Below are 9732 nucleotides of genomic sequence, written 5' to 3' on the forward strand. Positions count from 1 at the left end.
GCTACATAACTCGCCTCCGACTGCCAGAGGCTCTCACTTAGCATTGGCGAGGCCCTCACTTGGCACTGGCGACGAAGAAGAAGAACATGCTCTGAATATACAACTTGTATTTTGCAAATTGCACGACCTTTACCTTTTACGAATAAAAGCCTTGCACGTGCAAAAACAAGCACAGTAAAGACGCCATTAGAAACCGGGAGGTGTGTACCAACGCTTCCAATGGAAAGCAAAGGATTCAGCTCTGACTTCTCAACGCTGAAGCTACATAACCCGCCACCGACTGCCAGAAGCCCTCACTTGGCATTGCCGACGAGGAAGAAGAACATCGTCTGAATATACACTTTGTATTTTGCAAATTGCACGACCTTAGCCTTTTATGATTGAATGCCCTGCACATGCCAAAACAAGCGACGTAAAGACGCCATCCAAAACCGGGAGGTGTATACCAACGCTTCCAACAGAAAGCCAAAGGATACAGCTCTGCCTTCACAACGCCGAAGATACATAACCCGCCACCGACTGCCAGAGGCCCTCACATCGCATTGGCGACGACGAAGAGGAACATCGTCTCAATATACAGTTTGTATTTTCCAAATTGCACGACCTTAACCTTTTACGGATAAAAGCCCTGCACGTGCCAATACAAACGACGGAAAGACGCCATCCGAAATCGGGAGGTGTATACCAACGCTTCCAAAGGAAAGCCAAAGGATTCAGCTCTGACTCCACAACGCTGAAGCTACATAACCCGCCGCCAACTGACAGAGGCCCTCACTTGGAATTGGCGGCGGCGAAGCAGAACACCCTCTGAATATACAGCTTGTATTTTGCAAATTGCACGACCTTAGCCTTTTATGATTTAAAGCCCTGCACGTGCCAAAACAAGCGACGTAAAGACGCCATCCAAAACCGGGAGGTGCATACCAACGCTTCCAACGGAAAGCCAAAGGATTCAGCTCTGACTTTACAACGCTGAAACTCCATAACCCGCGACCGACTGCCAGAGGCCCTCACTTGGCATTGGCGACGACGAAGAAGATCATCGTCTGAATATACAGTTTGTATTTTGCAGATTGCACGACCTTAACCTTTTACGAATAAAAGCCCTGCACATGCCAAAACAAGCGACGGAGAGACGACATCCGAAACCGGGAGGTGTGTACCAACGCTTCCAATGGAAAGCCAAAGGATTCAGCTCTGACTTAACGCTGAAGCTACATAACCCGCCACCCACTGCCAGAGGCCCTCACTTGGCACTTTCGACGACGAACATCGTCTGAATATACAGTTTGTATTTTGCAAATTGCATGACCTTAACCTTTTATGATTGAAAGACCTGCACGTGCCAAAACAAGCGACGGAAAGACGCGATCTGAACCCGGGAGGTGTATACCAATGCTTCCAACGGAAAGCCAAAGGATTCTGCTCTGACTTCACAACGCTGAAGCTACATAAACCGCCACCGACTGCCAGAGGCCCTCACTTGGCATTGGCGACGACGAAGAACATCGTCTGAATATACAGTTTGTATTTTGCAAATTGCACGACCTTACTCTTTTATGATTGAAAGCCCTGCACGTGCCAAAATAAGTGACGTAAAGATGCCAACCAAAACCGCGATGTGTGTACCAACGCTTCCGACGGAAAGCCAAAGGATTCAGCTCTGACTTCACAACGCTGAAGCTACGTAACCCGCCACCAACTGCCAGAGGCCCTCACTTGGCATTGGCGACGACGAAGAGGAACATCGTCTGAATATACAGCTTTTATTTTGCAAATTGCACGACCTTAGCCTTTTATCATTGAAAGCCCTGCACGTGCCAAAACAAGTCATGTAAAGACACCATCTCAAAACCGGGATGTGTATACCAATGCTTCCAACGGAAAGCCAAAGGATTCAGCTCTGACTTCAGAACGCTGAAGCTACATAACCCGCCACCGACTGCCAGAGGCCCTCAATTGGCATTGGCGACGACGAAGAACATGGTGTGATTATACAGGTTGTATTTTGCAAATTACACGACCCTAACCTTTTACGAATAAAAGCCCTGCACGTGCCAAAACAAGCGACGGAAAGACGCCATCCGAAACCGGGAGGTGTATACCAACGCTTGCAACGGAAAGCCAAAGGATTCAGCTCAGACTCCACAACGCTGAAGCTACATAAACCGCCACCGACTGCTAGAGGCCGTCACTTCGCAGTGGCGACGACGAAGAAAAACACCCTCTGAATATACAGCTTGTATTTTGCAAATTGCACGACCTTAGCCTTTTATGATTGAAAGCCCCGCACGTGCCAAAACAAGAGACGTAAAGACGCCATCCAAAACCGGGAGGTGTATACCAACGCTTCCAACGGAAAGCCAAAGGATTCAGCTCTGACTTCCCAACGCTGAAGCTACATAACCCACCGCTGACTACAAGAGGCCCTCATTTGGCTTTGGCGACGACGAAGAAGAACATGCTCTGAATATACAGCTTGTATTTTGCAAATTGCACGACCTTACCCTTTTATGATTGAAAGCCCTGCACGTGCCAAAACAAGCGACGTAAAGACGCCATCCAAAACCGGGAGGTGTATACCAACGCTTCCAACGGAAAGCCAAAGGATTCAGTTCTGACTTCACAACGCTGAAGCTACATAACCCACCACTGACTGCAAGAGGCCCTCATTTGGCATTGGCGACGACGAAGAAGAATATGCTCTGAATATACAGCTTGTATTTTGCAAATTCCACGACCTTACCCTATTATGATTGAAAGCCCCGCACGTGCCAAAACAAGCGACGTAAAGACGCCATCCAAAACCGGGAGGTGTATACCAACGCTTCCAACGGAAAGGAAAAGGATTCAGCTCTGAATTCACAACACTGAAGCTACATAACCCGCCACCGACTGTCAGAGGCCCTCACTTGGCATTGCCGACGACGAAGAACATCGTCTGAATATACAGTTTGTATTTTGCAAATTGCACGACCTTAACCTTTTACGAATAAAAACCCTGCACGTGCTAAAAGAAGCGACCGAAAAACGCCATCCAAACCCGGCAGGTGTGTACGAACGCTTCCAACGGAAAGCCAAAGGAATCAGCTCTGACTCCACAACGCTGAAGCTACATAACCCGTCACCGACTGCCAGAGGCCCTCATTTGGCATTGGCGAAGACGAAGAAGAACATCGTCTGAATATACAGCTTGTATTTTGCAAATTGCACGACCTTAGCCTTTTATGATTGAAAGCCCTGCACGTGCCAAAACAAGCGACGTAAAGACGCCATCAAAAACCGGGAGGTGTACACCAACGCCTCCAACGGAAAGCCAAATTATTCAGCTCTGACTTCACAGCGCTGAAGCTACATAACCCGCTACCGACTGCCAGAGGCCCTCACTTGGCATTGGCGACGACGAAGAAGAACACCCTATGAATATACAGCTTGTATTTTGCATATTGCACGACCTTAGCCTTTTATGATGGAAAGCCCTGCACGTGCCAAAACAAATGACGTAAAGACGCCATCAAAAATCGGGAGGTGTATGCCAATGCTTCCAACGGAAAGCCAAAGGATTCAGCTCTGACTTCAGAACGCTGAAGCTACATAACGCACCACTGACTGCAAGAGGCCCTCATTTGGCATTGGCGACGACGAAGAAGAACATGCTCTGAATATACAGCTTGTATTTTGCAAATTGCACGACCTTACCCTTTTATGATTGAAAGCCCTGCACGTGCCAAAACAAGCGACGTAAAGACGCCATCCATAACCGGGAGGTGTATGCCAACGCTTCCAACGGAAAGCCAAAGGATTCAGCTCTGACTTCACAACACTGAAGCTACATAACCCGCCTCCGACTGTCAGAGGCCCTCACTTGGCATTGGCGACGACGAAGAAGAACATCGTCTGAATATACAGCTTGTATTTTGCAAATTGCACGACCTTAGCCTTTTATGATTGAAAGCCCTGCACGTGCCAAAACAAGCGACGTAAAGACGCCATCAAAAACCGGGAGGTGTATACCAACGCTTCCAACGGAAAGCAAATGATTCAGCTCTGACTTCACAACGCTGAAGCTACATAACCCGCTACCGAGTGTCAGAGGCCCTCACTTGGCATTGGCGACGACAAAGAAGAACAGCCTATGAATATACAGCTTGTATTTTGCATATTGCATGACCTTAGCCTTTTATGATTGAAAGCCGTGCACGTGCCAGAACAAATGACGTAAAGATGCCATCAAAAAACGGGAGGTGTATGCCAATGCTTCCAACGGAAAGCCAAAGGATTCAGCTCTGACTTAACGCTGAAGCTACATAACCCGCCACCCACTGCCAGAGGCCCTCACTTGGCATTGGCGACTACGAAGAACATCGTATGAATATACACTTTGTATTTTACCAATTGCAGGACCTTAACCTTTTACGAATAAAAGCCTTGCACGTGCCAAAACAAGCGACGGAAAGACGCCATCTGAAACCGGGAGGTGTGTACCAACGTTTCCAATGGAAAGCCAAAGGATTCAGCTCTGACTTCACAACGCCGAAGATACATAACCCGCCACCGACTGCCAGAGGCCCTCACATCGCATTGGCGACGAAGAAGAGGAACATCGTCTGAATATACAGCTTTTATTTTGCAAATTGCACGACCTTAACGTTTTATGATTGAAAGCCCTGCACGTGCCAAAACAAGTGACGTAAAGACACCATCCAAAACCGGGAGGTGTATACCAATGCTTCCAACGGAAAGCCAAAGGATTCAGCTCTGACTCCACAACGCTGAAGCTACATAAACCGCCACCGACTGCTAGAGGCCCTCACTTGGCATTGGCGACGACGAAGAAGAACACCCTATGAATATTGCACGGCCTTAGCCTTTTATGATTGAAAGCCCTGCACGTGCCAAAACAAGCGACGTAAAGACGCCATCCATAACCGGGAGGTGTATGCCAACGCTTCCAACGGAAAGCCAAAGCATTCGGCTCTGACTCCACAACAATGAAGCTACATAACCCGCTACCGACTGCCAGAGGCCCTCACTTGGCATTGGCGACGACGAAGAAGAACACCCTATGAATATACAGCTTGTATTTTGCATATTGCATGACCTTAGCCTTTTATGATTGAAATCCGTGCACGTGCCAAAACAAATGACGTAAAGATGCCATCAAAAACCGGGAGGTGTATGCCAATGCTTCCAACGGAAAGCCAAAGGATTCAGCTCTGACTTAACGCTGAAGCTACATAACCCGCCACACACTGCCAGATGCCCTCACTTGGCATTGGCGACGACGAAGAACATCGTATGAATATACAGTTTGTATTTTACCAATTGCAGGACCTTAACCTTTTACGAATAAAAGCCCTGCACGTGCCAAAACAAGCGACGGAAAGACGCCATCCGAAACCGGGAGGTGTGTACCAACGCTTCCAATGGAAAGCCAAAGGATTCAGCTCTGACTTCACAACGCTTAAGCTACATAACCCGCCACCGACTGCCAGAGGCCCTCACTTGGCATTGGCGACGACGAAGAACATCGTATGAATATACAGTTTGTATTTTACCAATTGCAGGACCTTAACCTTTTACGAATAAAAGCCCTGCACGTGCCAAAACAAGCGACGGAAAGACGCCATCCGAAACCGGGATGTGTGTACCAACGCTTCCAATGGAAAGCCAAAGGATTCAGCTCTGACTCCACAACGCTGAAGCTACATAACCCGCCGCCGACTACCAGAGGCCCTCACTTGGCATTGGCGACGACGAAGAACATCGTCTGAATATACAGCCTTTATTTTTCAAATTGCTCGACCTTAGCCTTTTATGATTGAAAGCCCAGCACTTGCCAAAAGAAGCGACGTAAAGACGCCATCCAAAACGGGGAGGTGTGTACCAATGCTTCCAATGGAAAGCCAAAGGATTCAGCTCTGACTCCACAATGCTGAAGCTACATAACCCGCCACCGTCTTCCAGAGGCCCTCATTTGGCATTGGCGAAGACGAAGAGCATCGTCTGAATATACAGTTTGTATTTTGCAAATTGCTCGACCTTAACCTTTTATGATTGAAAGCCCTGCACGGGGCAAAACAAGCGACGGAAAAACGCCATCAGTACCGGGAGGTGCATACCAATGCTTCCAACGGAAAGCCAAAAGATTCAGCTCTGACTTCACAATGGTGAAGCTACATAAACCGCCACCGACTGCCAGAGGCCCTTACTTGGCATTGGCGACGACGAAGAACATCGTCTGAATGTACAGTTTGTATTTTGCAAATTGCACGACCTTACTCTTTTATGTTTCAAAGCCCTGCACGTGCCAAAAGAAGTGACGTAAAGACGACAACCAAAACCGCGATGTGTGTACCAACGCTTCCGACGGAAAGCCAAAGGATTCAGCTCTGACTTCACAACGCTGAAGCTACGTAACGCGCCACCGGCTGGCAGAGGCCCTCACTTGGCATTGGCGACGACGAAGAAGAACATCGTCTGAATATACATCTTTTATGTTTCAAATTGCACGACCTTAGCCTTTTATGATTGAAAGCCCTGCAGGTGCCAAAACAAGTGACGTGAAGACATCATCCATAACCGGAAGGTGTATACCAATGCTTCCAACGGAAAGCCAAAGGATTCAGCTCTGACTTCACAACGCTGAAGCTACATAACCCGCTACCGACTGCCAGAGGCCCTCACTTGGCATTGGCGACGACGAAGAAGAACATCGTCTGAATATACAGTTTGTATTTTGCAAATTGCACGACCTTAACCTTTTATGATTGAAAGCCCCGCACGTGGCAAAACAAGAGACGTAAAGACGCCATCCAAAGCCGGGAGGTGTATACCAACGCTTCCAACGGAAAGCCAAAGGATTCAGCTCTGACTTCACAACGCTGAAGCTACATAACCCACCACTGACTACAAGAGACCCTCATTTGGCATTGGCGACAACGAAGAAAAACACCCTCTGAATATACAGCTTGTATTTTGCAAATTGCACGACCTTAGCCTTTTATGATTGAAAGCCCCGCACGTGACAAAAGAAGCGACCGAAAAACGCCATCCAAAACCGGCAGGTGTGTACGAACGCTTCCAACGGAAAGCCAAAGGAATCAGCTCTGACTTCACAACGCTGAAGCTACATAACGCACCACTGACTGCAAGAGGCCCTCATTTGGCATTGGCGACGACGAAGAAGAACATGCTCTGAATATACAGCTTGTATTTTGCAAATTGCACGACCTTACCCTTTTATGATTGAAAGCCCTGCACGTGCCAAAACAAGCGACGTAAAGACGCCATCCATAACCGGGAGGTGTATGCCAACGCTTCCAACGGAAAGCCAAAGGATTCAGCTCTGACTTCACAACACTGAAGCTACATAACCCGCCTCCGACTGTCAGAGGCCCTCACTTGGCATTGGCGACGACGAAGAAGAACACCCTATGAATATACAGCTTGTATTTTGCATATTGCATGACCTTAGCCTTTTATGATTGAAAGCCGTGCACGTGCCAGAACAAATGACGTAAAGATGCCATCAAAAAACGGGAGGTGTATGCCAATGCTTCCAACGGAAAGCCAAAGGATTCAGCTCTGACTTAACGCTGAAGCTACATAACCCGCCACCCACTGCCAGAGGCCCTCACTTGGCATTGGCGACTACGAAGAACATCGTATGAATATACACTTTGTATTTTACCAATTGCAGGACCTTAACCTTTTACGAATAAAAGCCTTGCACGTGCCAAAACAAGCGACGGAAAGACGCCATCTGAAACCGGGAGGTGTGTACCAACGTTTCCAATGGAAAGCCAAAGGACTCAGCTCTGACTTCACAACGCTTAAGCTACATAACCCGCCACCGACTGCCAGAGGCCCTCACTTGGCATTGGCGATGACGAAGAACATCGTCTGAATATACAGTTTGTATTTTGCAAATTGCACGACCTTAACATTTTACGAATAAAAGCCCTGCACGTGCCAAAACAAGCGACGTAAAGACGCCATCCGAAACTGCGAGGTGTGTACCAACGCTTCCATTGGAAAGCCAAAGGATTCAGCTCTGACTCCACAACGCTGAAGCTACATAAACCGCCACCGACTGCCAGAGGCCCTCACTTGGCATTGGCGACGACGAAGAAGAACATCGTCTGAATATACAGCTTTTATTTTGCAAATTGCACGACCTTAACGCTTTATGATTGAAAGCCCTGCACGTGCCAAAACAAGCGACGTAAAGACGCCATCCAAAACGGGGAGGTGTGTACCAATGCTTCCAATGGAAAGCCAAAGGATTCAGCTCTGACTCCACAATGCTGAAGCTACATAACCCGCCACCGTCTGCCAGAGGCCCTCATTTGGCATTGGCGACGACGAAGAGCATCGTCTGAATATACAGTTTGTATTTTGCAAATTGCTCGACCTTAACCTTTTATGATTGAAAGCCCTGCACGTGGCAAAACAAGCGACGGAAAAACGCCATCTGTACCGGGAGGTGCATACCAATGCTTCCAACGGAAAGCCAAAAGGTTCAGCTCTGACTTCACAATGGTGAAGCTACATAAACCGCGACCGACTGCCAGAGGCCCTCACTTGGCATTGGCGACGACGAAGAACATCGTCTGAATGTACAGTTTGTATTTTGCAAATTGCACGACCTTAGCCTTTTATAATTGAAAGCCCTGCACGTGCCAAAACAAGCGACGTAAAGACGCCATCAAAAACCGGGTGGTGTATACCAACGCTTCCAACGGAACGCCAAATGATTCAGCTCTGACTTCACAACGCTGAAGCTACATAACCCGCTACCGACTGCCAGAGGCCCTCACTTGGCATTGGCGACGACGAAGAAGACACCCTATGAATATACAGCTTGTATTTTGCATATTGCACGACCTTAGCCTTTTATGATTGAAAGCCCTGCACATGCCAAAACAAATGACGTAAAGGCGCCATCAAAAACCGGGATGTGTATGCCAATGCTTCCAACGGAAAGCCAAAGGATTCAGCTCTGACTTAACGGTGAAGCTACATAACCCGATACCCACTGCCAGAGGCCCTCACTTGGCATTGGCGACGACGAAGAAGAACATCCTCTAAATATACAGTTTGTATTTTGCAAATTGCACGGCCTTAACCTTTTACGAAGAAAAGCCCTGCACGTGCCAAAACAAGCGACGTAAAGACGCCATCCGACACTGGGAGGTGTGTACCAACGCTTCCAATGGAAAGCCAAAGGATTCAGCTCTGACTCCACAACGCTGAAGCTACATAACCCGCCACCGACTACCAGAGGCCCTCATTTGCCATTGGCGACGACGAAGAACATCGTCTGAATATACAGCCTTTATTTTGCAAATTGCACATTAGCCTTTTATGATTGAAAGCCCTGCACTTGCCAAACCAAGCGACGTAAAGACGCCATCCAAAACCGTGAGGTGTGTAAAAATGCTTCCAATGGAAAGCCAAAGGATTCAGCTCTGACTCCACAACGCTGAAGCTACATAACCCGCCACCGACTGCCAGAGGCCCTCACTTGGCATTGGCGACGACGAAGAGCATCGTCTAAATATACAGTTTGTATTTTGCAAATTGCACGACCTTAACCTTTTATGATTGAAATGCCTGCACGTGCCAAAACAAGCGACGGAAAGACGCCATCTGAAACCGGGAGGGGTATACCAATGCTTCCAATGGAAAGCCAAAAGATTCAGCTCTGATTTCACAATAAACCGCCAC

Source organism: Amblyomma mixtum, chromosome 6, assembly GCF_055824585.1.
Source record: "Amblyomma mixtum isolate Tamu chromosome 6, ASM5582458v1, whole genome shotgun sequence".
NCBI lineage: Eukaryota > Metazoa > Arthropoda > Arachnida > Ixodida > Ixodidae > Amblyomma > Amblyomma mixtum.